Genomic DNA, 27,350 nt, shown 5'->3' with positions numbered 1-27,350 from the left:
AGACAACTGATCTCTATCTCAAGTGACTTGCTATTTAAAAATAAATGCAAAGTGAACAGAGGAGGGGTAAACCAGGAAATAATATGCAATGATTCAAATTAAATGAGCATTGGCTTGCTTACAGTAGGGTATTGGGACTGAGGGCTATGGCAGAGGCTTCACTAAAAGGTTTTTTGAGGAGGGATTTGAAGTATGCAAGAAAGGTGATCCCATGGGGACATTCTGGAGATTGTTCCAGCCATAAAGGCCAGTATGAGAGGGAGAGTGGAGCTGTTACACCAGACATAGGCAAACTCTGCCCTCCAGATGTTTTGGGACTACAGTTCCCATCATCCCTGACCCACTGGTCCTATTAGCTAGGGCTCATGGGAGGTGTAGTCCCAAAACATATGGAGGGCCGAGTTTACCTATGTCTGTGTTACACAGAGCAGGAGACCTTCAGATGTCTAAGGGTGATGGAGTTGGATGAGTGAAGGTTGCAGGTGTGCTGGGCTATAAGGACAGAGAGATGCAGGGGAGGGGGAGGAAGTCTATGAAGGGTTTTGCAGGCGAGAAGAAACATGTCCAAGTTTCACAAAACCCCAGTAATATATATATATATATATATATATATATATATATATATATATATATGCTTTCGTAGATTTTCACGGGTACAAGAATGCAGGTTTTGGTGTCTTCGGGTGTCTTCCCGTGTAAGAGTTGGGGTGTCTAGGCGACGTTTCGACGAGGTCTCACTCGTCATCTTCAGGCTGGTGCTTTCGGCTTCTTGTTACTGGAACAGAGCAAGATCTCAGTGTTTGAGTTCCTATAAATACTGTTGAGGGGGTGTGGTGTATAGCCTCCAACGTTCTGGGCAGAGAGGAAGTTCCCAGGTTAGTGTGCCTTTTCTTCTTTTGTTCATTAATTACTTGAGGGATATCTTGAGTGATTTCTTGAGTGATAATCTGAGTACCACTTAGGAGGGTCATTAGGTGTGGATTAGTTGCTAAAGCTTTCGTGTCTTGACCTCTTGAGCTTGTGAAGAGTTTTTCTGAGAAGATGGCTGTACTGCACTTAGTTGTGCTCTGGCTTGGCTTCGTGTATAGGGGCGAGCTGTGGTTTTGTGCCCTGTGCCAGCCAGATCTGTGTAGGGATTGCAGGGAATCTGAAAAATTAATTTCGTGTCCTGTTTCTTTCATGTGTTGGTAAAGAGAGGAAGTTTAAAAAGAAAAAAAAAAAAAGAAGAAAAAACTTCCTCTCTTTACCAACACATGAAAGAAACAGGACACGAAATTAATTTTTCAGATTCCAAATTGCTCTTTAACATGGAACACCACCACAAGAGAATAATCATGGAAGCCATCGAGATAGAGAAACACCCTCACAACATGAACAAGCGTGACGATACGTCCCGCCTGCCAGACATCTGGAAAATAGCCCTCCCCACAAAAACCGACACCAGAACCAGAAGCACACAGAACGCCATCTCCAATCAACCACACCAGACCCAAACCCAGACCCTCTCCACAGATAAATTACAGACACCATCCAGTAGCCAAACCATAGTGGCACCTCCGGATGCTGCACCCCCCTGCAATCCCTACACAGATCTGGCTGGCACAGGGCACAAAACCACAGCTCGCCCCTATACACGAAGCCAAGCCAGAGCACAACTAAGTGCAGTACAGCCATCTTCTCAGAAAAACTCTTCACAAGCTCAAGAGGTCAAGACACGAAAGCTTTAGCAACTAATCCACACCTAATGACCCTCCTAAGTGGTACTCAGATTATCACTCAAGAAATCACTCAAGATATCCCTCAAGTAATTAATGAACAAAAGAAGAAAAGGCACACTAACCTGGGAACTTCCTCTCTGCCCAGAACGTTGGAGGCTATACACCACACCCCCTCAACAGTATTTATAGGAACTCAAACACTGAGATCTTGCTCTGCTCCAGTAACAAGAAGCCGAAAGCACCAGCCTGAAGATGACGAGTGAGACCTCGTCGAAACGTCGCCTAGACACCCCAACTCTTACACAGGAAGACACCCGAAGACACCAAAACCTGCATATATATATATATATACACACACAAACAAAATGGTTGCATTTCTGTAGAATTAAAGGTAAGGGCATGTTACATGAGCTTGTTTTTTTAAAAAAAAACCACAAACAAACCATTAAGCTGACCATTTATCTGTCTTTTTAATATTGCCTCAAACCTGCTGCCTTTAAGGCGGGCGTTCACCGCTCCTCAGGGTAGCGGATGCTCCAGTTCCATGACTACTTGCAGTGCTCTTGTTTCCACCAGGATGTGTGTATTTATTCCTGATTCTCTTATCAAAAGAGCAAGCTTACAAGCGCTACTATATTTGTCATCTGCTCTGCTGTAAAAAAAAAAAAATCATTGGCATGCTGGAAGAGCGCTGTGGGAAGGAAAGACTGATGTGCTTTTCAAAAGAAGAGGGGGAAAACACCGATGGAAATAAATCACCAGAAACATTTTTTCTAATGTGTTGTGTTGATAGAATGCTTAACGCTCTGGGCTTGTGTGGAGTCACAGGCAAATCTTGTAGCTTTTAAGTTGTGCATACTGAATTCTACCTGGAAACAGCATTGCCCTAGTCCTGTGGGGTTGATAGGGGTAAAGCTTGATAGCCTTGGGGCCAGGGTAGATGTAATGGGGTCAGGAAGACTGCTCCCCTACCGGGGCAAATTCTTCTGCCAGCTACAGTTAACTCTACAGTGCAGATATTAACTTGTGAAATGTATATTAGTTCCTTTCTGACATACAACTTTTCCTCCCCCCTAATTAGTTCTTTGTGGTGCATTGATGGCTCAGCATGCATCCCTTAGAAACAGGGCCTTCTCAGTAATGGCACCAGCTTTGTGGGGCTCCCTTCCCAGAGAGGTTTGTCAGACCCTCAACAGCATATTCTTTTAGGTGTTTGGGTGGATAGAACTTGGCTTTTCCAATAAGCCAGGGATGGAGGAGCCTGTGTACCTCCAGAAGTTGTTGGAGTGCAACTCTCACCATCCCTGACCATAGACCATGTTGGCTGGGGCTGATGGGAGTTAGAGTCCTGGCAACATCTGCAGTGCCATACATTCCCTACAGTTAATTTGCCTCCACTCTTTTGTACTCCCAAGCCATTGCTGAGAGCCATTCGGTCATTTGTTTGTGTGAGGCAGGGGTCAGGGCTGGAGCAGCTGAACTTTTTTGGGGTCAGAGGATCAAGAGCCCTTGGAGCGCATTAAGAGCAGCTGTTCAGGCTCACAGCAGTGGGTGGTGACCATGCCGTGGTGTGGTGTGTGTGTTACTGCAGTTGAAGAACCTGACTTGAAATTGAGATTATTTGCTTGCAAGCATAGCTTGCCTTCTAAAATCAGGAACAATTAGCACCCTTGTTTGCCAAAAAGGTCTTCCCATCTTTGGTACAGATTTGCTTTCATGGAGGTGCTGAGGCTTAACTCTGTCTCCCACCCCTCTCTCCTGCTTGCTGTATAATATATCTGGAGCCCTGATCAGTTAACAGTAGGGCTGGGAAGGGATTCGACAAAAGAAACCAAACCTGCCTTGGATTTCCCTCCACATTGGGTGATTTCAAGGTATATGGGGCTTTGAATTGGGCACCACAAATTTCAGTGTCTGTGAACACGACACCCCCGAAGCACTCTTTAAACGCTCAGGATCATTATTTGCAAAAGTATGTGGGAAACAAACACTGCCTCGGCACCATATTCCTTCTTTGTAAAGCATTAACAATACACTACGTTGTTCAGGTCACTTGGATCACTGCCTCAGGTGGAAAGAAACCCCCGTAATTGGGAGTGTAGTGTTGCCACAGGCCATTAGACACCTGTCACTTGTAATTCCATCCAGGATGGAAGGTGGCCTCTGTTTAATAGTGCATTGCAGCATCCCCTCCTTTTCTCCTCCTACTCCTGGAAGGCTTGTATGCTGATTCAAGAGGAGGAGTCCACTCAGCTCTGGTAGTCACTTCCATGCTTGGTTCATCAGATTCAGCACCAGAGTTATTTGGATGGGCTAGTGGGAAGCATGGGCAAAGCCTGCCCCAGGTGTGCTTATCTCTCTAATCCAGGGGTTGACAATCTAGTCCCTACTGCCCACTAGTGGGTGTTTCAGGATTCTAGGTGGGCAGTGGGGGGTTCTATGGCAAAAGCTGAGTCCCCCTTCTATTGAGCACTGGCGAGTGGTAAGGAAATTTTAGCATCAAGAAACATGCATTAGTGGGTGGTAGGTATAAGAAGGTTGACTACCACTGCTCTAATATGTTAGAGGAGCTGACCTCTAAAAGTAAGCAAGGCTTTAGTGAGGGCACTTTTGATTTATCATGTGGAAGTGGGGTAGTCTTACTCATGCAATGGTAAAAAGCTTTGCTTTAGGACAGGTGTTAGCAAACTTTTTCAGCAAGGGACCGGTTCACTGTCCCTCAGACTTTGTGGGGGGCCGGACTATATTTGGAAAAAAATAATAATGAACGAATTCCTATGCCCCACAGATAACCCAGAGATGCATTTTAAATAAAAGCACACATTCTACTCATGTGAAAACACGCTGATTCCCGGACCATCCGCAGGCCAGATTTAGAAGACGATTGGGCTGGATCTGGCCCCCGGGTCTTAGTTTGCCTATCCATGCTTTAGGGCTTGGTGCTGATTTGTGGAGAGAAACAAAGATTTCCGTGCCCTGGAAAGGCTTGTGGTTCTAGCCTATGCCTTTGGGAAGGTCAAAGTGATACATATGAGCTGCATTAGTGCTGGATTGACATCTGCTGAAAAGGACTGAAGGCCTAGGACCGCATCAGCAGAAGATGCTTCCTTGATTTCCCCCTTTTTTCGAAGGGTAGAGAGGTAGTTAAATAATGCAAAGTAAACTTTGGCATAGTATACAGCAACACCTATATGAATGTAACATTACAAACTAACGGGGGGGGGGGGACTTGTCCCAAGTAGCTTCCTAGTTACCGTATATGAGAAGCTAGTGCTTCGGTATTAGACAGTGAAGAGGCAGATGCCAAGAGGCAGCATGGCTGGACATGGGAAGTTGGTGATTGGTGGTGAGCATCAGGCTGTGCCGACTTGCAGCTTTGGACAATTTAGCATTGTGTTTTATTGTACCCCAAATTTCCAAAATGGGTACGCTTCCGTGCAGTGCAAGCATGGAACTTGCTTTCATAAGCTGAGAGTTGTTAAGAGACTGCTGCTCCCTCCAGAGAGCTACAATTCCCAGGGTTCCCTGAGAAGAGGACTTGATTGTTAAGTGCCTTTGGGAATTGTAGGTCTGGGAGGGGAATAGGGGTCTACTAACAACTCTTGATACCCTTTAACCCTACAGCTCCCAGAATTCTTTGGGGAAAGCCATGACTGTTTAATGGTGCTAATTTGTGCTTTAAATGTATGGTGCAGATGTGGCCTCACCTGCTTGCTAGTTGTCTTTATCCTGCTCTTGTTTAAGGGGCAGCCCATCATGCTTATCCCCTCCCTTTATCCCAGTTGGCTTCTATTGCCCCCCCCCCCCCCCCGCCTCACTTGCATTTCAAACCTTTTCCTGGCTTTTGTCAAAACAACTTGTCACAATAGCAAAATTGATTTACTGCACACCACATGCATCCCGATGTGCTTAGAGCCCGCTCTTTCAGCATGAAAAAACCGGTGGAGGGCTTTGTGAGTTCTAATCTACAAGGCTGCTAAAATGACTGCCCTTCCCTTTGGTGTTAGTCAGATTATTTGGGGTTACAGTTGTTGCTTCAACTCCATCACCGCCACTAGACCCGTTTATTTTGCAGATTTTCACCAGTGTTAACATAAAAAGAGGGGCCTGGCTGCTGGATCAGGCCCTAAGTCTCTTTAGCCCAGTATCTATGAACAGTACATTTTTGATTGGTTCTGTCAGGGAGGCAAGTGGGTACTTTCTGCAGCCCTCAAGCGGCACTGAGTGGTTTTCATTATTTAAAAATGAGGATGATGGCTTTGAGAGGAGAGAAAACTGCCTTATGCTACATCAAACTCTTTGTTTCTCTGGGCCAGGATTGTTTCTTCTGGCTCTCAGCCCCTTTTCCATGGGCTCAGGTGGCAAGTGGTCTTTACCATCTCCTTCTGACCCTGTTTAGCTAGAGATGCCAAGGATTTGAGCTCCTGCAGGCAAAGTATGTGCTCTGCCTCTTAACTACTGTCCTACCCATTCTTTCTCAAATGGCCAGGCTCCCTTTCACCGCTGCAAAATACGGAGTTGCCACTCACCCCTTGTTGAGTTGTTCTTCCTTTATACTGTGTAGTGAAATCGCCTCCCCACCCCATCCCAAAAAATCACCACACTGTGACATTTAGGGAAGAACTTAGGGAACCCACATATTTTTGTCACATGGAGCTTTCTTTGTTTTGGGGGAGGCCAATATTGGTCCCAGTCACCTGGCTGGCAGAAGAGGTGTGGGAAAGCCATTGCATCTTCCTTTCTCTCCCTGCTGGCAGTCAAGTAATTAAGTGCTGATATATTAAAAGCAAAACACCCTCCCTGGCTCTTGGCACCTGCACCTGTCTAGTGCAACGAGATTGGGATTCTTGATGGAGGGTAGAATTGCTGGCAATCCAGCCATAGCATTCCTGCAATAGGCAGTCATGGAGCTCTTGGTGGCATTTGCAGACGCCTCTCCAAAACGTTAGCATGCTTGTTCTGTGGTCCTCCGTTGTTCTCCCACACATATCCCTCTTGGGCAAAAGCAGCTAAAAAGCATTTTCCCTGGATTGCATATTGCTGCTTAGAAAAGCAAGACCCTGCCGGTTTTTGGATGGCAATCAGAAGGCCTGAGGTGAAAATTGTAGGGGCAGGAGAGATTAGCTGAACAGAGGGGTGGGGTAGGGAGGAGGGGCAGGGAGAGCTATTGCATTCTTGTAGGCTGCTTGCCTCTCATCTTTAGCAGATGGATATGAGGACACTGTCATTTTTGCTTTGGCTATCCAGAACCATTTAAAAGGATCTACAAGGATTAAAAGGATTTGTGAGGATCCATTCCAACAATGGCATCAGCAACTATATAAACAGCAAACAGGGCAATGGGAACAAAACCCTGGTAACAGTGAATAGGGGAATTTTTATATTTAGCTTTGGCTAAACAGAAGGTGGGAAGATCACCTTTCTGGCAAGGATTTCTTTTTTAAATAGTACCTTCCTGGGTTAGTATGTTGTCCTAAGGTGATGATTCTCAAATGCCAGATAGTGGAAGGGATTGTCCTCTCTGTCACCTGCCCCAAGTTGAAATTTGAGGCCTGTTTCACTCATGCATCTGCAAAGTTTCTCTTCCATAGTTGGTTAGGGGGGTGGGAAACCATATCAGTTGGCAGAGCCCCACCATCCTGCACTGGTTCTGCATGAATCTCACTGTTCTGGGTGTGATTGGAGGGAGACAAACTCAGAGTAGTAACTCAGGCAGAGAAGCTGTGTGCTGTCTCCTGGGAGGACAGGTAATTCAACTTCATTGTTGTATGGCGGGACGGTACTCTGTCATGGGACTGAGGTCAAAAACAGTAACGCTCCTTCCATGGGCATAGCCAGGGGGATGTAGGGAGGGCATCTGCTCCCCCCCTCAATCAAGTAAATAAATAAAAATATCTAACTGACCAATTGTGTCACAAAAAACTCTGTTCTGGGTTCTGCTCCCCCTGACATAAAGCCTGTCCCCCAATAAATCCTGGCTACTACGCCCATGAATCTTTCTACCTGCTCATGTGGGTTTGTGGTTTGTTTCGTTGATTTGGTTTAAAAAAAAAGAAGGAAAAGGAAAGAAAGACAGACAGACAGACAGACAGACAGACTACCTCTGTATTCCATCACAGCTCAAGACAAACCACTTTTTTTGGGAGCCTCCCTCCCACCCACCCACCCACCCCACCTTAGATTTTGATATGACATTGGTGTACTGCTTAGGGTGTGGGAAAATGTTTTTTTTTAATCCCACATCTCTTGTGGACCCATGATTGACTGCATTTCCTTGTCAATCATCACCTTCCAGTGGTCCCCAATGCAGATACTTGTGTGGGTAATTTTGATCTAGGGAAACTTGTGTAATCAATGCATTATAGGAACTAGGCCAGCGGTCAGCAAAATTTTTCAGCAGGGGGCCTCAGACCTTGTGGGGTAGGGCGGACTATTTTTTTGGGGTGGTGGTGGTGGGGAATGAACGAATTCCTATGCCCCACAAATAACCCAGAGATGCATTTTAAATAAAAGCACACATTCTACTCATGTAAAAACAACTGGCAGGCTCCACAAATAACCCAGAGATGCATTTTAAATAAAAGGGCACATTCTACTCGTGTAAAAACATGCTGATTCCTGAACTATCTGCGGGCCAGATTTATAAGGTAATTGGGCCGGATTGGCCCCCGGGCCTTCGGTTGCCTACCCATGAACTAGGCTGTCAATTCAAGGCCACTGCTGGACCCAGCCTCCTCTTGATAGAATTGTGCTATGCTATTAGTTTTGTTTTTAATTATATTTTGAGTAGCATCCTGCTTTTTATTGCAATATTGTATGACAAGCAATATAGGCTTGAATTTAGATATCATTCCACTAATGTTAATGGTGAACAAAAATGTTGATTTCCAGAAGAGTAGTAGTGTTTTAGTTCGCTGCAGCAGAAACAACAAAGGGTTTTATAGCACTTTAAAGACTAACAAATTTATTATGGCACAAGCTTCATCAGATGCATGGATGTGTAATTCCAAATTGACAGGCATATATACACATTTGGGTGTTGTGAAAAAGAATGAGGTTGGAGGGAAACTAATATGAAAAGAATGGCAGTGACTGTTACCTGGAACCAAAATGGTGAAAGTGACCAGTTGACAAGGCAGAACATTGGCGTAGCACAAACATCTTGGCATTGGGGTGCTAGTTAACATGTAGGGCTAGTGTTCTTTTATTTTACAAAAGGGAAAACCAAAAAGCAAGAGCAGCAATAACTCTTGTAATCTCTGGTGAAGCTTCAAAGAGAGTTGAAGATAAGGAGCCGAGTTTGCTTTCAGTGCTATGTAATTCTAATTTGACCGCCTTGCTTCCCTCCTTACCTGCTTAGGTGGCTCAAATAGGAGAGCAAGACTGTGTCCCATTTTTTAATCTCCCGCCATTTTAAAGCAATGTGGTTATAACACTTGAGAAATGTAGTAGAGAAAAGGGACTCTCTCTCTCTCTCTCTCTCTCTCTCTCTCTCTCTCTCTCTGCTACTGAAAGCGGAAAGTTCCTGTTTGAGGTTATCAGGATTTCTTTTGTTTGCGTAGGTGCCAGCTGTTAAGTGCTTTGTAGCTGGCTGGGTGCAATCCTCATTTATGGGAGGATTGCTTGCCAAGGGGAAGAGCGAGAGCACTTAGCAGTTAAGGCACACTCTCTCTCCTCGAGTGCTTATTTCTTGGGGAGAGAGGGTGGATGCCCCATAATGGAGAGCAGGAAGGCTGTAATTTGGGCCTTTGTTCAGGCTTCTGATGGGTGCTCTGGCCCAAGACAATCATGTTAACACAAAACAAGACGCCCGGCCCTTCTTATTATATGCTGGGAAGGAGGTGATTTCTGAATGTAGCAGCTTCTGCTTCTGGGGAGTGTGTAGGAGGGGGGCGGGTGGGAATCTCAGGCAGTAATAGGATCACATGCTCCTGTTCTGGTAGTGCTAGCTGCAGGCCCTGGGGAGTGCTGCAGAGAAGTGGTGGGGCGGTGGGCTGCTGAAGTTTTCAGCTCTTCCTGTTCTGGGAAATATCTTCTCTGGATCCGAGGAAGTGCATCCCATGGTGTTAATTACCTCATTCTTAAAACCCACCTTCCCTGCAAAGCCATAGGCACAGCCTCCTGGTCTCTGTGCCCTGCTGTAACTGAGACTTAAGTGCAACAGAAATAATTGCATATGCGTCCCCTATCTTTCTGCCTCCCCTTCCTCATATTTGAACCTGAGGCTTTCTTCAAGCAGGGCAGGTGCTTTGCCATACAGCTAAGGTCCCCCTTCTCCTTGCATCCCAATTCTCACTGTGTTTAGCCCACTCTCTTCAGTATGACTGATGTCTGAGTATGCGCATGCAGAAATGAAGATTAACCAAAAGTAGTAGCAGTTGGTGGGGTAGTAGTGTGTGTGTGTTATTTAATATTATAAGAAGCATGTCCTTGTGGAATTCTTCAAATTGAGATAATATCCAGGAGTCATGCAGAACTCAGGAGCCAAAAAACACCTTGGCAGTAACCCCCACAGGCCAGTCATCAGGCTCATCTGCCTCCCCTGCTGGGCATCAGTGGCTTCTATGCATTCCTGATCCTATCTGCAAAATTACACAAGGGTGATTATTATAGTTTTGTCACCTCACTCACACACATCCCTGCCTTTGTGTGCTGTTGATTCACCCTTCCAGCACAGCAAGGGAAACAGAAGGCATTTGGTCTGTTTCTCTGGCATATTTGCACCCGGGCATAGCAGACCCAGAGTTATTTTATTTTATTTATGCAGAGCCTAATTGGGCTGAAATCTCCTATGGTTAAGTTACAATCCTCTGCCCTTTCGCTTAGCAAGCAAGCATTTGAACTCCTAAGCTCCGGAGGTTTAGCTTCTGCTGGCTCAATTAATTGTTAAATGTTCCCTTTATAATAATTATACATTGATGCTTTTCCTTGGTACCCGCCAAGGAAATGGCTGAAACTGTTGTTCAATCTGAAATCTGCTCTTGGATTAAAAAGAGAATCTCATTTTGAAAACCAAAAAGAGAGCAGAGGAAAGCTGTTTGGTTATGGGTGTGTTTTTTTTTAAGCAGTCTAACGGTATTTGAGTTGGAGAACATGAGTGAAATTGAAATGCAGGCATTTGGCTCTCGCCCTGAGAGTGATTGGCTTGTGTTTGACATTGACCCATGTGTTTGTCTTGCTTCCAGATATTGCCTTCTATTTGTTCTGACAGCTTCACCAGCTGAGAGAGGCAAATGTGCCAGAATTAAAAAGAAGAGAGAGAGCTCTAGGTTTTTTTTTTAAGCAACTAGGAACCTGCCGCCAAAGATTTAGCTATTCAGCTTGAATCAATATATATAAATTCCAGCCCCAGTTCCTTGCCTCACTGCCCTTTCTTGTTTTCCGCCAACCGCACAGAGACCCCCCTGTCCTTTTAGTCCTGTGTCCCTCTAACTACGCCTTCCTGTTTGTCTGAGAATGGCTGTGATTGTTATCAGCATTCTGTGACTTTCTCTTCCCTCTTGGTAGCTTATCAACATGCCATGACATTCCAGTAGTTGAGCCACTGATGGTGGCGAGCCTCCCACTTAGCTAGTGCCCAGTTTATTATGGATGTGGTAGGAGATGCATAAGGAAGCTACCTTATACTGAGTCCGAGTGATAGTCTGATCTGACTGGCAGCGGCTCTCCAAGACTGTAATCAGATCTTTCTTGCCCTGCTACCTAAGGAGATGCCAGGGACTGAGATGTCTGGCGCCCTTCTCATTCAGAGCATTTGCTCTGCTGCAGAGGTACGCCCTGTTCCTAGCGGCAAAAGCCAGTTATGATGAAGTTAACTATTCATTGCCTTTGGAGCCATTGGAGGGTCAGCAGGAGGAATCTTGTTTGCATTGCAAGTACAGTGGTGCCCCGCAAGACGAATGCCTCGCAAGACGGAAAACTCGTTAGACGAAAGAGTTTTCCGTTTTTGGAGGTGCTTCGCAAAACGAATTTCCTATGGGCTTGCTTCGCAAGACGACAAGTTCCTGCTGGTTTTTCCCCTCCCCCCCCTTTTTCTAAGCCGATAAGCCGCTTATCAGCTGATCCGATCAGCAGATAAGCCGCTAAAAGCCGCTAATAGCGCTAATCCGCTAATCCTTCAATGGGCTTGCTTCGCAAGACGAAAAAACCGCTAGACGAAGAGAATCACAGAACGGATTCTTTTCGTTTTGCGAGGTACCACTGTAGGTTTAGGAATACAGGAAGCTGCTTTAAATCAATTCAGACCAGTGGTACATTTGGCTCAGTCCCTTGGGGAAAGGACATGGCTTCTGCAGGCGGCAGGTCCCCGGTTCAATCCCCAGCATCTCCAGGTATAGCTGGAAATCCGAATCTGAAACGCTGGAGAGCTTGCTTCTGCCAATCAGTATAGACCATACTGAGCTAAATGGACTGATGGCCTGACTTGGTATAAGGCAGCTTCCTGTGTTCTGTATGTGCTCCTGACAGGCAGAAGTTCCCCAGGGGTTTTTCCCAGCCCTAGCTAGAGATTTCAAGATTTGAACCTGGGACATTCCACGTGCAAGAAATGTGCCCTGCTACAGTCCTGTGCCCCCCTCCCTGGTGCTTACAGCACAACTAAAAGCAAATCTGTGTTTCTGTCTAGTGGCAAGATGTGGCCACATAGCAGACAATTGTCCCCACCTTGAGGTGCTAATTCTTCTTGGAATATGGGAGCGTGCAATGTGATGTGTCCAGAGGGATGAATCCATCTTCTTTGCTTCTGGGCTACATACCGCCCCCCCCCCGGAAGTTGGATGCTCGGTCCTTCAGGATGAATCAGTACTGTAAAGAATCCACTTGAAAGCTATCTCTCCCCCCCTTCCCCCCTTTTTAAATAAAGAGAGCTAACCAGAAATCCTTACACCTGCCCTATTACTAAAACCAAAACTGCACATTACAAGGTGAAAATCTCTGCCACTTCTCTCTCTCCCCACTCCCAGTGTTCCATCCCCCCTCCAAACCCTTATGTGGCAGGCGTTGTTCTGGCTCTTAAAACATGGAGCAGCTGTTAATGCATGACAGATGGCGCCTCTCTTAAGGGCTGATAAATGGAGGTTGATCCTTAAAACCAGCTCTTTTAGCTTTTCTAGCTATCTGCATACACATATATATTTCATTAAATAAAGCAAACAAAATCCTGGGGAAGGAGGGAGAAGGCAAACTTTGACGGGGAAACAGTTTATAATGTTGATTTTAAATGTTGATTCAGAATCCCCCCCTTTTTTGGCATGTTGTTGGTTTTCTACGCCCCGCCCCCCCCTCCATTTCCTTTTTTGGGTGTTATGGGGAAATTTTCATTTCCAATGAAGAAGTGGGTGGTTTTTATTTGCTATGTTTATATCCCACCTTTCCTCCAAGAAGCTGAAGGTGTTGTACATTTGTTCTCCCCTTCCCCATGTTTTTGCCACAGCAACCCTGTGGGGTAGGTTAAGCTGAGAGAGAATTTGTTTAGAAAATATGTTAATTGCTTTATATCCAGAAGAACCTCAAAGCAGAGTACAAAACTTAAGTCATCAAATACTAGAGACCAAAATTTCAAGCATGATGAAGTCGAGGTCAAGTGTCAAAACCATACACAAAATGGAGATCCAGTACAATGCAGACACTCAGATCACTATACAATATAAGAATAGAAAATAGTTTAAAGATCTCAAAATAATGTACAAAGTGCAGGTCAAATACAGTACAAAAGAACTCAAAACAATACACCAAAGAGAACTCAAAAGACAATACAGTGGTGCCCCGCAAGACGAATGCCTCGCAAGACAGAAAACCCGCTAGACGAAAGGGTTTTCTGTTTTTGAGCTGCTTCGCAAGACGAATTTCCCTATGGGCTTGCTTCGCAAGACGAAAACGTCTTGCGAGTGTTCCGATTTTTTTCCGCTTTCCCTCCCCCTTTTTCTAAGCCGCTAATAGCCTTTTAGCCGCTAAGCCGCTAAGCCTTTAATAGCCGCTAATCCACTAAACCGCTAATAGCACTAATCCGCTAAGCCGCTAACAGGGTTGCTTCGCAAGACGAAAAAACCGCTAGACGAAGAGACTCGCGGAACGGATTATTTTCGTCTTGCAAGGCACCACTGTCCAAAATAAATCTTGAAACAATATAACAGAATAAAAATATAAATATAGGCAGCCCCCCACATTTACGCATGCTCAATATGTGTGTGACCGTGTATACGCGCATTGCGCTGAACCTGGAAGTGACCTGGAAATGTCATAAAGACGTCACTGAAACATCACTAAAAGGACAGAGTGAGGGCGGGGGCGGAATGAGGTGTTTGCAGGCATTTTCAGCGGGTTTCAAATATACATGATTTCACCGACATGCATGGTGCCTCAGAATGTAACTCCAGTGTACACGGGGGCCTGCCTGTACAGTACAAAATATTAATGATCAAATGAAAGCCGTTTAACTCTCTTTATTGCGTTTAATTAATTCTTATGGGCTTTTAATTTTGAATTGTATGACTGGCCGAAGGTCACACAGTGAGCTTCATGGCAGAGTGGGAATTTGAACCAGGGCAGGCCCATCCATGAGGCTTGGTGAGGCAGTGCTTCCCCTCATCCTCAGCAAAGATTCAGCACAATTATCCTCTGAATCTGTATAGTGTTCCACTTGCATGGCATTTTGAACAACTAAACATGTTTAGTGGGTAGGAGGAAGCATAGTTGAATGGCAGAATGTAGGCAAAAGGTCCTGTTCCAGTCCTTGGCATCTATGATCGAAATAATCTGTGATCCCCCAGGAGGGAAATGTAGCCCTTTGGCTGCACTACTCCCAACACTAGAACCTTTCAAGTGTCTTTTTGCTGCTTTCTCTGAAAAACTCTGAATTGTGTTATCCATGTGTGAATCCCTTCCTCAATATATGCCACCCCCTCCCCTCATGAAGTTTCCCCTCCCCTCATGAAGACAATACTGAGGTAGATGGACCAATAGTCTGGCACAGTATAAGGAAGTGTTCTGTGTTGCAGAGTGGTAACTCCAACAGAGATGCAACAGGCAGGCTCCACTGTGGAAGGATATTTTGAGCCATTAGTTATTGAATTATTTCATTTATCACTGTGCCCAGCAGTTCTGTCTCTTTCCGTATACAGCCCGGTAAAGGCTGCCATAGGTGGTGGTTTGGAATCTTTCAAGTGAATACAGCTTATCTCTTGTTTAGGCTCTTGGTCCACTCTGTGACTTCATCCTCAAGAGAGAGTGAAATGTGTGTTCCTGCTCTCTGAAGTGTCACATCATTGTCTAGACAGGTGTCTTTGCTCTTATGGTTTTTCTTTCCTTTCCCCCCCGAAAACTGATGACAAAAGGGACTGTGCTGAAGAGAAAATAACTAAAAGCTTCTGCCGTATGATTGGCGTTTGAAGCAGCTGTGCTAATTTTGCAGTGAGCCCCATTACAGGCTTTCCTTGTATAGAAAAGTGTGGGAATCCATTTGTGGCTCAAACAATAGCCGCTGCTCCCCCCCCCCCTCAAATCTCGCAGTCTCTTATTTTTTAAAGGAAAGTAGCACTTAAGCCTTTTAAACACAAAACACCTTGTTGAAAGGTTGCAAGGCTTGATTATAAAAACCCTGGGTGGATGGATAGAAAATTGCTAGACAAGAGTGGAGAGCAAGAGATTGGGCGCGTTGGCAATGAATGGACCCAGAGAAGATGGGTCTGTTTTCTCAACAGAACAGCGTGGAGCTCTTCTCCACTGGAGACCTCCAAATTGCTGAGGTGGTGTCGGCCCTTAGCTAATTTGGTCATGAGTGCCTGAGTGCTGCATGATGGGCCCTTTGATCGCCTGTTGTCTCTTTGTCTTCTTGCTTGGTTTCGTTTATTTATTTATATTTACATACTAAATTTGTATCCTGCCCTTCCTCCCAGAGGAGTCCATTTGACTCTGGATATTATGGAGTCTGCCGAGGTTTATGATTCAGATGTTTATGAGAGTCTATATCCTTTTTCTTTCAGCTTGTCCTTTTAAAAGAAAAACATCCCTTTACTGTTTGTCTGCCTTCTGTGCTGTTGATGATCGCTGCTGAGGGTTATCATTTATTTCGTGCCAGGGGCTGCATAAAACTGAAAATGCATCCGGGGCACTTGTAGATGGATAGACTGAACAAGGATGCACTAGAAGCTGAAGGAAAAGAGGAAGAAGCGAGGCAGGTGATGGGTTTGTGAGTAGAAGCTGGCTGCATTCATGGGCATGGTAGTTCACTCATGTGGACGGCTGCAGTGGGTAAATAGAGGAAGGGCCGTACATAACTCAGTGGCAGAGCATCTGCATTGGATACAGAAGGTCCCAGGGTCCATTCCTGGCATCTCCAGGGAGAATCTTCTGCCTGAAACCCTGGAAGCCACTGGTAGTCAGTGTAGAAAATTCTGAGCTAAATGGACTAGTGGTCTGACCCAGCATTAGGCAGCTACCTTTGTTGCCTTCCAGGCAAGGCAAGGGCTTGTGAGTTTCTCATTTGTCCCACCTGGCCTTCGAGCTTATCATAGCTCTTAACACTGGGCAGGAAGCGGGGAAGAAGACAGCCATTAGATCAGCGCTGTGGAAGCACAACTCATCGCTCTTGATGGCTGATGGTTGGTTTGTTTTGCTTCCTTTTGGAACCAAGGTATGCCCAAGGCAGGACAGCTTTAAGCTGATGCGGTTGAGCCCAGGAAATTGGAATGGAGCGTGGGGGAAAGCTCCCTGGTGGTTCTTTTTAATTTGTAAGGCTATATATGTTGCCACTGAAGATCATCAGGAAAAGCCTTACTCCACCTCTAAAAGCTTGTCCAGCTTCTGATATGGGTTCAAAACCTTTGCCAGGCACTGTAGGTAACCCCTGGGCCTATCTGTGAAACCTGAAAGCTCCAACTTGGCCTTCTAGGCACAATTTTGCTTTGGGTACCATGACTTCACAGCAAATCTGTGGACATTTATTAGATTTATATATGTCAATAGCCATGGTAATCAGACCTTGCAAATAAACCTCCAAACTTAGTAGCCCCTAAAAATGCTCGCTACCCCACTTAGTTACCCAGACCTGTATTATTATTATCATCATCATCATCATCATCATCATCATTATTATCGCCATCACTACTATTGCTACTTTGTATACTGCCCTTCACCTGAAGATCACAAGGTGGTTCACAATATTGGTAATTTTGCCATCTTAATAAAGATCCAACTCTGTGTCTCATTGTTCAGAGGCAATTTATGCTCACTGTGGAAGCTAAATGTATTATCCTATAGTCATGCCACTGTTTACTGTTAGGGGGGTGTTGTTGTTGAGGGGATGAGCACACTTAAGATGGCACAGTGGCACAGTGGTTTCCTGTTGGATGTCAGGACCATTAAGTCTTCTCTCCTGGTTCTTCGTCGGAAAAAATAAAATAATTTCCTTTAGCACTGCTGTGAGAATTGAGGACCAGACGCTCTTAACTTGGTGCCTTCTCCTTCCCCTTTTACCTTTCAGCTGTCAACAGTTTGCATGAAAATTGAGCATATCTGTCAGAACTGGAAACAATATACTAGATCAAAATGTACATTAGTCTTGCAATGGGAGGCTTATAAAATAGCATGCATCAGAGGCATGGCGGAAAGAGTAGGAGAAAATAATTGGAGTGGGAAATCATGTAGCTTGATGCTGGGACCAGGGAACTGTTGCTTTCATAAAATGGGGAGCTCCAGACTACAATTAACTGTCATTAATTTTGTTGAATAGAAATATGTTCCATTTACTGTACAATCAGGAGCCAGGCTTGAATGAGTTTAAATTGATGAAATCTAAATTATACTGACAGTCCATTAAACAGCAGCAGCAGTAGCAGCTTTCCCCTTAAAAAGAAAATGGATTCTCTATGAGGCCAGTTTATAAGAAGAATCATTTTTGTGAAATAAGGAGCGCCGTGCAGGCAATTGGTCTGGTATCATTCAAGGAAAGGCAGCAAATTGGTGGAGCCTTTAAGGAGCAGGAGCAGAGGCCTCTGTGTGTTGTTGTTTACTTGACAAGGAGCCAGCAGTGTTGCTTGAAAATCTGCTTGGCAGGAAACGACTCTAAAAGATCAGACTAGCAATTTGTTTGTTGTCAGCCATGTGGGTGGTGGAGGGGAGGGAAAAGAGGTAAATTTTATACCTCCTTACCTGTCACTCTGGTGACTTCTCTCTCTCCACCCACCCCCTTTCTGAAAATAATACAGATTTCCTCATGTGCATCCCTTTTCATTGTCGCATCCTTCCTTGCCTTATCTCAAATGCCTGCTTTGTAAGGAAAGTGGTGCGCTGTTTAAAATTGTCATTGAAAAGGAAAAGATCTGTCAGTGCTCCTGCTACATTTGAGTGGCGTAGTCCCTGTCGTTCAGCATTTGGAGTCCTCTCCAAACATGAGGAAGGGGAGGTGTTTGCAAGACATAACAGGGAAAAGCTCTTGGGTTCTATCTCAGTAGGCCTTGAGCATCTCCCAGTGTTTCTGGGGCTAGAAAAATGATTTGGAGTGGGGAGCCCTCGGCCAGAGATGTAGCTGTGTTTACTTTAAGCCAGTGTTTGAAATTCATCCACCCCTCTGGGCTCTCTAGTTGCTGTGGGCCCCCTAGCTTGTAATCCTGTATTTTCAGTTGTTGTGACTTGCCCTGGGACCTTGCAGTAAAGGATGGGGAAGAAATCTAATTAGTATTATTATCACCTTGCCATAATACTCCATGGCTCCCTTGCTTGGCCACTCTGTTTTTGCTGTAAACCTACTCGAGTTGTGAGTACAAATGGTTTAAAACTGTTTTTAACATTGTATTTTACATTGCTCTGACCCACCCTGAGACCTTCTGGTAAAGGGCGGATAATGCAGATCAGTGCTATTTTTCTAGAAAAAGAGGTGCTGGAATTTGACATGAACACCTCCCTTGAATGGTGAGACATACCACCCTTTTCTCAGATGCTTGCTTCCTGTATCCCTTGAGTCTGCTCCTATTCCCTAGCTTCCGTAAGTCCTGAATGTTCTGTTCCATGGGCCCTAAGAAGCAGAGTTTCTTGAGGCGGAGACTGGTGGTGGAGCCTGGAGACTTGAGGGTAGCGTGCTGTGAACTAGTGAGGCTGGAGTCTAGTAGCATGGGGTTTGGGGGCAGAAGAAAGCATGTTATGAGATGTTTCCTAACAGTACCTTGAGAGTAGAACATAGTGGAATGAGGCAGATAACAGAAGAGGCAGGTGTCAAGTCACATGTCTTGGTGCCTTTCTAGGCATTACCAGGGAGGGAGGGGGAGATGTGGGGCTACTTTTCGTGTCCTTTCTCCCATTGCTCCCAGCTCCAGCCTTGGTGGCTCTTCTCTCCTTGCCCCACAACACCTTTTTTGTTGGAGCAGGCAGGCAAAGGTTTGAAAGTGCCTGCTGCAAGGGCAGGTGTGTTTAGGGAATGAGCTTCTCTGAAGAAATTAAAAGAGGGTCTTTAAAAAATGATATCAATGGAACGTGGCACTTTAATAATAAAAAGGCACTGTTAATAACTTGCCAAGAGTGGATGCTTTCATTATTGCTATTACCACAGCTACAGATGAAGTTAATTGTCTTGGACTGCTCACAGATCTTGATAAATAGAATTTTGCTGGCCTCCACGCAGCTTAAAGCACAGCAGTGAGAAGGCGCACTTAAATGTCTCTCTCTCTGGCAGTGTGTACATTTGTGAAGAGATCTTTTGTTGTTTGCTTAATAATAAAAGGATGTGTACATGGAGATCTCTGATTATTTCCAGAACATCCCTAAGATCTGCTTGTTCTAGCCTTTCAGTAGAAAATGGCACAAATGGGATATATCATCATAAGTGCAAATGTTATGCAGATTGTTAATTGTGTACCAATAAAATGCGAGAGCTCTGATGTAGCCCTTCAGTGCTGAGCCAGTTGCTGCAGTCTGTTTTGGAGGCAAGTGCAGCAGGAGAGCAGAGAGCTGTGAAAGACCCCCAGGAGGAAAGTGCAGGGCCAAGAAATGTGTGCCTGTCAGCTGAAGATGCTTTTAGTTAGGCTTTGAGCGCTGAGTTGGCAGCAGGGGGGTTGTAGATGGTCCATGTTGGTGGCTTTCAAGGAACATTTTTCCCCCCAGGAAGAAAGTGCACCATTGAGAGCCCGAGGCGTTGATCTGTTTGGATGATGCAAGCTTGGACTATTATAGTACTAAAACCCAAGAGGCTCATAATTGGATTGTGTTTAGAGGGTGTGTGTGTGTCTAAGTAAATTGGATTGCATTTACACTGTGTGTGTTTGTGTGCATGCACACATGCAGGCTTTGAAAGTTTCTCTCTGTCTTCTTTTAAACAGTGTTTTGATGTTTTTATTGAGAATGCTGATATTTTTGTAAACTGCTTAGAGATTTTAGTACGATCATATGGTATTAAAATTTTGTTAAATAAAAAAATTAAATTGTCAAAGGGCTGCGGATCTCCTTGCTGTCTTTATCGTTTTTTTAAAAAGTGGCATTGCCTTGAATATTTGCCATCAACTTGAAAGGCAGGACAAACCAGTGCTGTTGAAAGGCTTTAAACCCAAGAGGTGAGTAAGGGAAGGCGTGCCACTCTTAAAGCATCCTTGCATGGCTTTAAAAGGAGGACTAGACAAATTCCTGGAGGATGATCTGTCAGTGGCTACTAGTCACAATGGCCACATTCTACCTCCACTGTCAGAGTCAGAATGCCTCTTAATACCTCTTGCTGGAAACCAAAGGAGGGGGAGAAGGCTCTTGTGCTCAGGTCCTGATTGCCAACTTCCTACAGGAATCTGGTTGGCCACAGTGAGAACAGGATGCTGGACTGGGTGGGCCACTGGCTTGATCCAGCAGGCTTTTGGTTTTTGTGTTCTTAACTGCTGGATCATATTTATGTCTGAGGACATGTGGTCAGTCAGGTATCTACCCACTGGGATGTAGGTCAGTGGTGTGCATTTCAGGATCAGTCCTGTGTTGTTCCCTTTAGAGCAGGGATGGAGAACTTGCAGGACCACCCCCCCCCCCAGATGCTGCTAGACTCTAACGCCCATTAGCCCCGGCCAGCATGGCCAATGGTCAGGGGCGATGGGTGTTTTAGTCCAGTTGCAGCTGGAGGACCACCAGTTCCCCATCCCTGCTTCAGAGTACAGTACACAATATAAGTAGTATTTTTATTATATATGTAGGCATGGCAAGTCCATTGCCTTCCTCTATCACACAGGTCTGTGTACCTTCACTGTTTCACAGTCCACATGCACATCCTCCTCCCCAGCCTGGCCAGCGCAGAAAGCCAATAAATTTCCAAGAACTAATTTGTGCAAACAACCTTGCAGCTTTCTGGATATTTGAATTTTGAAGCTTTTATATTTGTGTCTCCATCGTACTCTTTATTGCCGCTGTGGTTGATGGCAGATGGACTTGGCATAGTTACTGGATTGGGGATAGCTGCATAATGGGTTGGGGTGCCACTGCAGGTGCATCTGCTTCGCACAATCGGCAGATAATTGGTAAAGGGGCAGTTTTTGCAGAGAACAGTTGCTTTGATGGCTTAGGGAAGCCACAGAAAGGATGTCTATAATAGGATAAATCTTCTAATGCTGGAACTGCGGTGGGTTAATGTACAGTTTCCCCTTGGAGATAGGTTTCCTTCTGTTCTTTGGAAGCTGTAGAATTTGTCCCTATAATCCAGGTGTCTTAAAGCAAGTGACAGACAGATCCAGGAGCATTGTGGCCCCTTCATTGCCGGCAGTGTTTAAATGAGCTCACAGTTCCCCAGTTCTGAGCAAGTGGTGTGTTTGCTCATGGGCTGCCCTGTACTGTGTCTCCATCAGCCCTTTTGAGGAAACTTAACAGATTTTCTTCCCATCTCTGCTCCCAGGGAGCCTTTAAAAAGGCAGAGGTAGCTAAAATGGTGCACTCCAAATGCATTGGGCTTCCAACACATGTCCAGCACAGCCAACAGGCACACATGATGGCAGTTGCAATGTAATAACATATGGAGTCTTGTGGAGCAAAAAATACGGTACCTGACATTCAGAAGACATCTTAAGGCAGCCCTGTTCAGGGAAGTTTTTAATATGTAACGCTGTACTGTTTTTAATACTGATTGGGAGCCGCCCAGAGTGGCTGGGGAAACTCAGCCAGATGGGCGGGGTATAAATTATAAATTATTATTATTATTATTATTATTATTATTATTACATTGCCTGCCTCCTGATTTAGGGTACCAGACAGCTTTCCAGTTCAACATTTGCTGTAAAATCCACTTTGCTTTGTGGTGCTTGGGTAGAGAAATATACAGCACTGGTGATGACAGGACATGGAGTGCTTCAGGACCTTGAACTAGGCTGCCATTTTCATTGGGTTCCCCAGTGCATCCATCAGAACAGAACTGGCATTGAGGTTGGCAGTACTGAGCAACAGTCAAGGTTGCCCAATACTCTGCCCATGTGTGTCTCTTAAGCCAGATGTAGACAGCAGCCTGTGTCTCCTCTTCCAGAATCCGGAAATACGAAACACGATGTGATGTTGTCATAATATGAAATTCCATGCTACACAAGAGGCAGTGGATGAAATTGAGTAGACAGTGCAATGATGCATCCTTGCATTGCTAGATGTTACGGTAGAGCTTCTCTCAGGCAGGCATTGGCTATGCCAACAGGGGAGGAGCAGAGGAAACGTCATGTCCATTAACTTCAATGGATCTGCTCTGAGGAGGGCTAACATTGGATGGAACCCAGAGTTAGGAACACGCTGCCCACAATTTTTATCTTGGCCCTTTAAGGCCAGCCAGAATATTGACACGGAGCTACTGATTTTGGCAAAAACCCAGCTTCTGCTCTAACACGTCATCCCAAACTAAAAAATAAGTGTTAAATTGCTGCACAAGAGTGCCAAAATGTTGTAGACACGTTTTACACTTTATGTTGGCCCAAGATCCACACACCTAAACACCCTGTTTCCTGCACTGGCTTTTAAGGAGTCTTAGTGAGAAGAGAAGTAGCTTCTGACCCTGGATGGGACTTGAATTCCTGTTCACTCTGGAGATGAGGCTTTGTAATGGAAATGTTGACACACACAAATCGGGGAGCTATAATTTTCTTCTCGCTTTATCTCACAAATGAGCTGAAAAGCCTGAGCAGGACAGGGCACCCGATCCATTCTTCCTTGTCAGTGGGAGAGGAGCTTGACTGGTGACAATCGAATTACGGATTCGGACCGCTCCACAGAATCTAATCCCCTCTGCGTCTCATGGCTTCCCTTTCTTCCTCTGCAAATAAGCAATAGGATTCGTAGTTTGCAAATAATAATAAGACAACCACAGCAACCTACCCCACCATTGTGTCAAACAAATGCGCCCCCATTAAACCCACTGCAAGATTAACAGTGCACATCGTGGCGGAAAGGAGTCATGCATGATAAAGTGGCCTGCATTGCAAATAATAGTTTTCTGCGTGTACGAATTAGACATATGAGTTGTTTTTAAAAAACAAACGGGCGTTGGCTCTTTGAAGTTGTTGTGGCTACACTATAAACACTCAGTCGGAAACTGATGCCCGTGAACGCGGCAGCTAGTCATTGGGTTTGGGATAGGACTTAGGGGTCTTAGTTTAGTTTCTTCTCTTTAGTGAAAAATGCCATCAGTCTGATGAGCCTCTCATCAGATTAGCCTCTCTTCCAATGCACAGCATTGTAAGGATTGTATCCTACTCAGAACAGACCCACTAAAATGAATGGGCCTCAATTCATTGACTTCAATGGGTCTGCTCCCAGTGGAAGACATTTGTGAGGCATCAACAGCTTTGGAGGAAGGGGAAAACAATCTATTCTCCAGCCTTCTTTTTTATGCTTTGCAACTTAGTCACCTGCAGGCAGTTGAAATATTATATCATCATTATTACCATTAAGTATTTATTTTTATGTATATTTAGTTACTTGCCGTAGACAAGTGGCTATTTTAAAACGCCGCTATAACTAGAACAACTTTGCTTCTGATTCACATTTTCTTTCAAGGTATCTTTGTCCATTTATCTGTGGCTCAGAGTGAGAGTGATATTTTCAGTGATACTTAAGTGAGCTGGACAGGGATTTGAACCAAATCTGATACTCGTTTTCAACAAACCACATTTCTCTTCTCCCTCGCCCCCATTTCTCCTCTTCATTTTGGCAGAAGAATGGTTTGGGAAGAACTCTTAAATATTCTGGACGACTAACAATTCCGTGCTAGTATATAGGAACCTGAATTTTTATGCAGCTCTTTGCAGTGCAGGATCCTAAAATCTGGTGGGAGCTCTGCACCTCCACCTACTCTCACCTCCGAAAAGGCCTACAAATGTTGAATTAATTTCTTTTTGTTTTAATACCAATCCAACGTGAGAAGAACAACCGGAAACCGGGGGCATTGCCTACATAGCTGTTGAGGGCTTTGCGACTTCAAGTGGTGATGTGCCAAGGGACCCTTGCTACTTCAAGCCTCCCTCTGTTGGGGATTCTTCACTGGCAGATTGTAGGTAGCTGAAGTGATTAGCTTCTGGCATCTGGTGTTTTACAAGAGCCTTTTTTAAAAATAAAAAAGCAACTGTAGTGAAAGCTTTCCTGGCAGTGGGGTAAAAGGAATTTGGAAACATTAAGGGGAGGGAGAAATGGAAAAGATTCTGTTGCAGAACTGACACCTGACATTGTTTTCCAGTGGCATTGTTTCCTAGTTGCTTCACTTAAAAACTTCTGTGTCTGCATATTTTAAATGATTATGGAAATCCTAGTTTTTACATATTTCTGAACCAAAAAGGAAGTAGCAAAGGTAGGTATTGATGGTCAGGTAAATTCTGTAAGAAAGAGTTCTCTAATTTTCTGAAGAAGTTCTTATTTTTCCTGTTCTTTTAAATTTCTGCTGTGTTTGCAGTGCTTTGGTTCTTCCTGTGAATTTATCTTTCAACTTTAACCCCCCCCCAAAAAAAAATATGCATGGGGGAGGGAACCACAAACACAAACCCTCTTGAAAGGTCTTAAACTTCTCTGAGAAACCACAAACAGCTTTGTAGAACCTCATGATATCTGAGTTCATCTCTTTGTGCTTTAGTGGGCTGAGTCACGAATTTGCAGCTAGCTCTACCAGGATGCATCTGGTGAGTGCAGGTTTGTCAAGCTGACTTGACATGCCAGGAATCTGCTTCCTGATGATGAAGTGCCAGCGAGGTGGAAGTCCAAGGTGTATAGTTCAAACACAGGCTACAGCTTGACGCTTGAAAGGAGGCTTTGGTTTAAAAGCAGCAAAGGAGAAACCTCCTGTTCACCCTTCTTCCCCTCCTCTTCTTTTTTCTTTTCTTTTTGCACTGCCAAGTGAGACATTCTGATCCACAGCTTCAGATATGTTATGATTTTTCACATGTTGGGTCCAGCTGGATGGATGTGACATTTTGATTGCCTGCCTGCCATTCTCTCATCCCAGGTTGTTGGCAAGCGAATCTCAGGTACCTTATACTGTCTGCCACTGCAGCTGATTGCCAGGACTGGGATATACCAGTCCACAGCTGGTTGGTGCGGCTGGCTGGAGAGCAATACTGCAACTTCTAGTGCAGCGCTTATCAGGTGACACGATAGGGCCAATAGGATTCCTCTTGATCCTATAAATTTTCAGGCTTTGGCCAGGCTCCTCAATGTGAGCATCTTGCTCTTTTGAGTGAAGACAAAGTCGCTTTTTGGATTGTCCCCACCGGCTTACTTGCCTGCTGCGTGCTTTGCTTCCAGATCACCACCCCTGACCTCCTTCAGTGCTGGCTGGCCACCGATTCTGAACTAGATGGTCTGTTCCAGCATGGCTGTTGTGTTCTTATACTAGTTTCTCCTGAATTGTGTTTCAACTTAAGGGACAAATAAGTGCTAGAGGCAGTTGGACCACCTTTTCCAACCATGCTGCGAACACAATATTTGTCTCCCATAGGGGGTGGGTCAAAGCTTAGTGGGAGAGCATCTGCCTTGCATGTAGAAGTTCCCAGGTCCAACCCTCAGCATATCCAAGTAGGACAGAGAGAGACTATGTTCCACCTGCGTGGCTGAATTAGGTGCAGTATATGGAGGGGCCCCTGTCCTGGTCTCTTTGTTAGTGATGCTGTAAACTGAAATCCTGTATCTAATCATTGACATGAGGTGTGCTTCTCTTCCCCCTTCTCACTGGCAGCATAAAACCCCATCACTCCTATCATAAAAGAACCAGAGGCTTAAATTCTGTCAAATCCCATCTTTGATAATACTCTCAGCTTATCTAAATTCATCCTTCAATGTCAGTTTGTTTTTAAGCATTCCACCCTGTTGAATTATTTTGTGGTATCACACTTAAGCAGTTGCAGGAATTTTATCCCTTGAGGTGGTTGGGCCTGCCTCTCTCTCCCTCTCCAGTGATCGAAGAAATTAATTCCTCAGCATACGGCCTCAATTTCAGCTTGTGGTATATAATCTTTCAGGATGAAAGACATATTTCCATAAACGTAAGAGACTTTATAGTGAAGATAATGCACTCTTAGAATTGCTGGCTGTAAAGAGATGTAGAAGGAGAGCTATTGCTCGACTCTGTCTCCTTTCCTCCTCTTTTCCCCTCCCACTTCTTCAACAATTAGGTATTAAAGCAATGGGGAGAGAGAGGGAGAGAGAGAGCATACAATATATTCTGCATGTGGATTATTCACAGATATGCCTCTTGGCAGAACAGCATGTACGCTTCCAGAAAGTGAGCAAGAGAGAAAAGGAAGAGGCACGTCGTCGTGTCCAAACGGTGTCTCAGGAGCCATCTGCAGCTCCTGGGCAGTTCAGTAAATAGAAAAGGAACAAAAATAACAAGGAAAGAAGAGACACTCTTGATTGCCTTGATAGTCCACACCCCCTTTCTCTTTCCCCATCCCCCCTCAATTCTATGTAGTGGGGTTAAATGAGTCGATCAGAGACAGAGGTTGGGGGGAACCCCTGTGAATTTCAGCTAGAGCTGGTAGATCAATTACCTATTGAAACCCTTTAGAATGCCAAGTGAGCTGTGTTTGGCTAGTGAATCTGGGTTAGAGAGTAGGCTTTACCTATTACAATTACACAGATATGAAGAAGAAGAAGAGTTTGGATTTGATATCCCGCTTTATCACTACCCTAAGGAGTCTCAAAGCGGCTAACAATCTCCTTTCCCTTTCCTCCCCTGTGAGGTGAGTGAGGCTGAGAGACTTCAGAGAAGTGTGACTAGCCCAAGGTCACCCAGCAGCTGCGTGTGGAGGAGCGGGGAATCAAACCCGGTTCACCAGATTACGAGTCCTCTGCTCTTAACCACTACACCACACTGGCTCCTTTTGCTTTTCAGTAAGAAAATAATAAAGTTGTTTATTGCCGTAGATGCATAACTCTGCTAGAAAAGGTTTCTAGTTTTAGTCTTTAACTAGTCCAGAGGAGAACAAGCTAGTCATGTTGGCTTATTTCTTCTTCTCTCAGAGGATATTTAGAAGGCGAACTCTTGTCTCGAGGTCTGAGAGGGAAGTGTGTGGTAGAGGAAGTAATAAACAGGATGCAGCCTAAGACTAAAGGACAAGGAGATAGAGGGGGCAGCTGAAGAGGTTAATGATATAGCTGGAGGTCCCTCAATCTTTCTGTTTTAACCCATGCAAACCCCTATTCTGCACCCAAACTTCTAGT

The 27,350-nt window shown here is 44.9% G+C and overlaps 1 protein-coding gene across 18 annotated transcripts in view; it reads left to right on the top strand.

The window, feature by feature from the left end:
* The window catches only part of RERE (arginine-glutamic acid dipeptide repeats), a 357,369-nt gene that overhangs the window by 120,069 nt on the left and 209,950 nt on the right, over positions 1-27,350 (top strand). The gene's annotated exons all lie outside the window — the stretch shown is intronic.

This window comes from Podarcis bocagei (genome assembly GCF_964188305.1).
Source record: "Podarcis bocagei genome assembly, chromosome: 7".
Classification (NCBI taxonomy): Eukaryota; Metazoa; Chordata; class Lepidosauria; order Squamata; family Lacertidae; genus Podarcis; species Podarcis bocagei.
The sequence above is the reverse complement of the archived record's forward strand: the minus strand, read 5'-3'. Positions and strand labels throughout refer to the sequence as shown.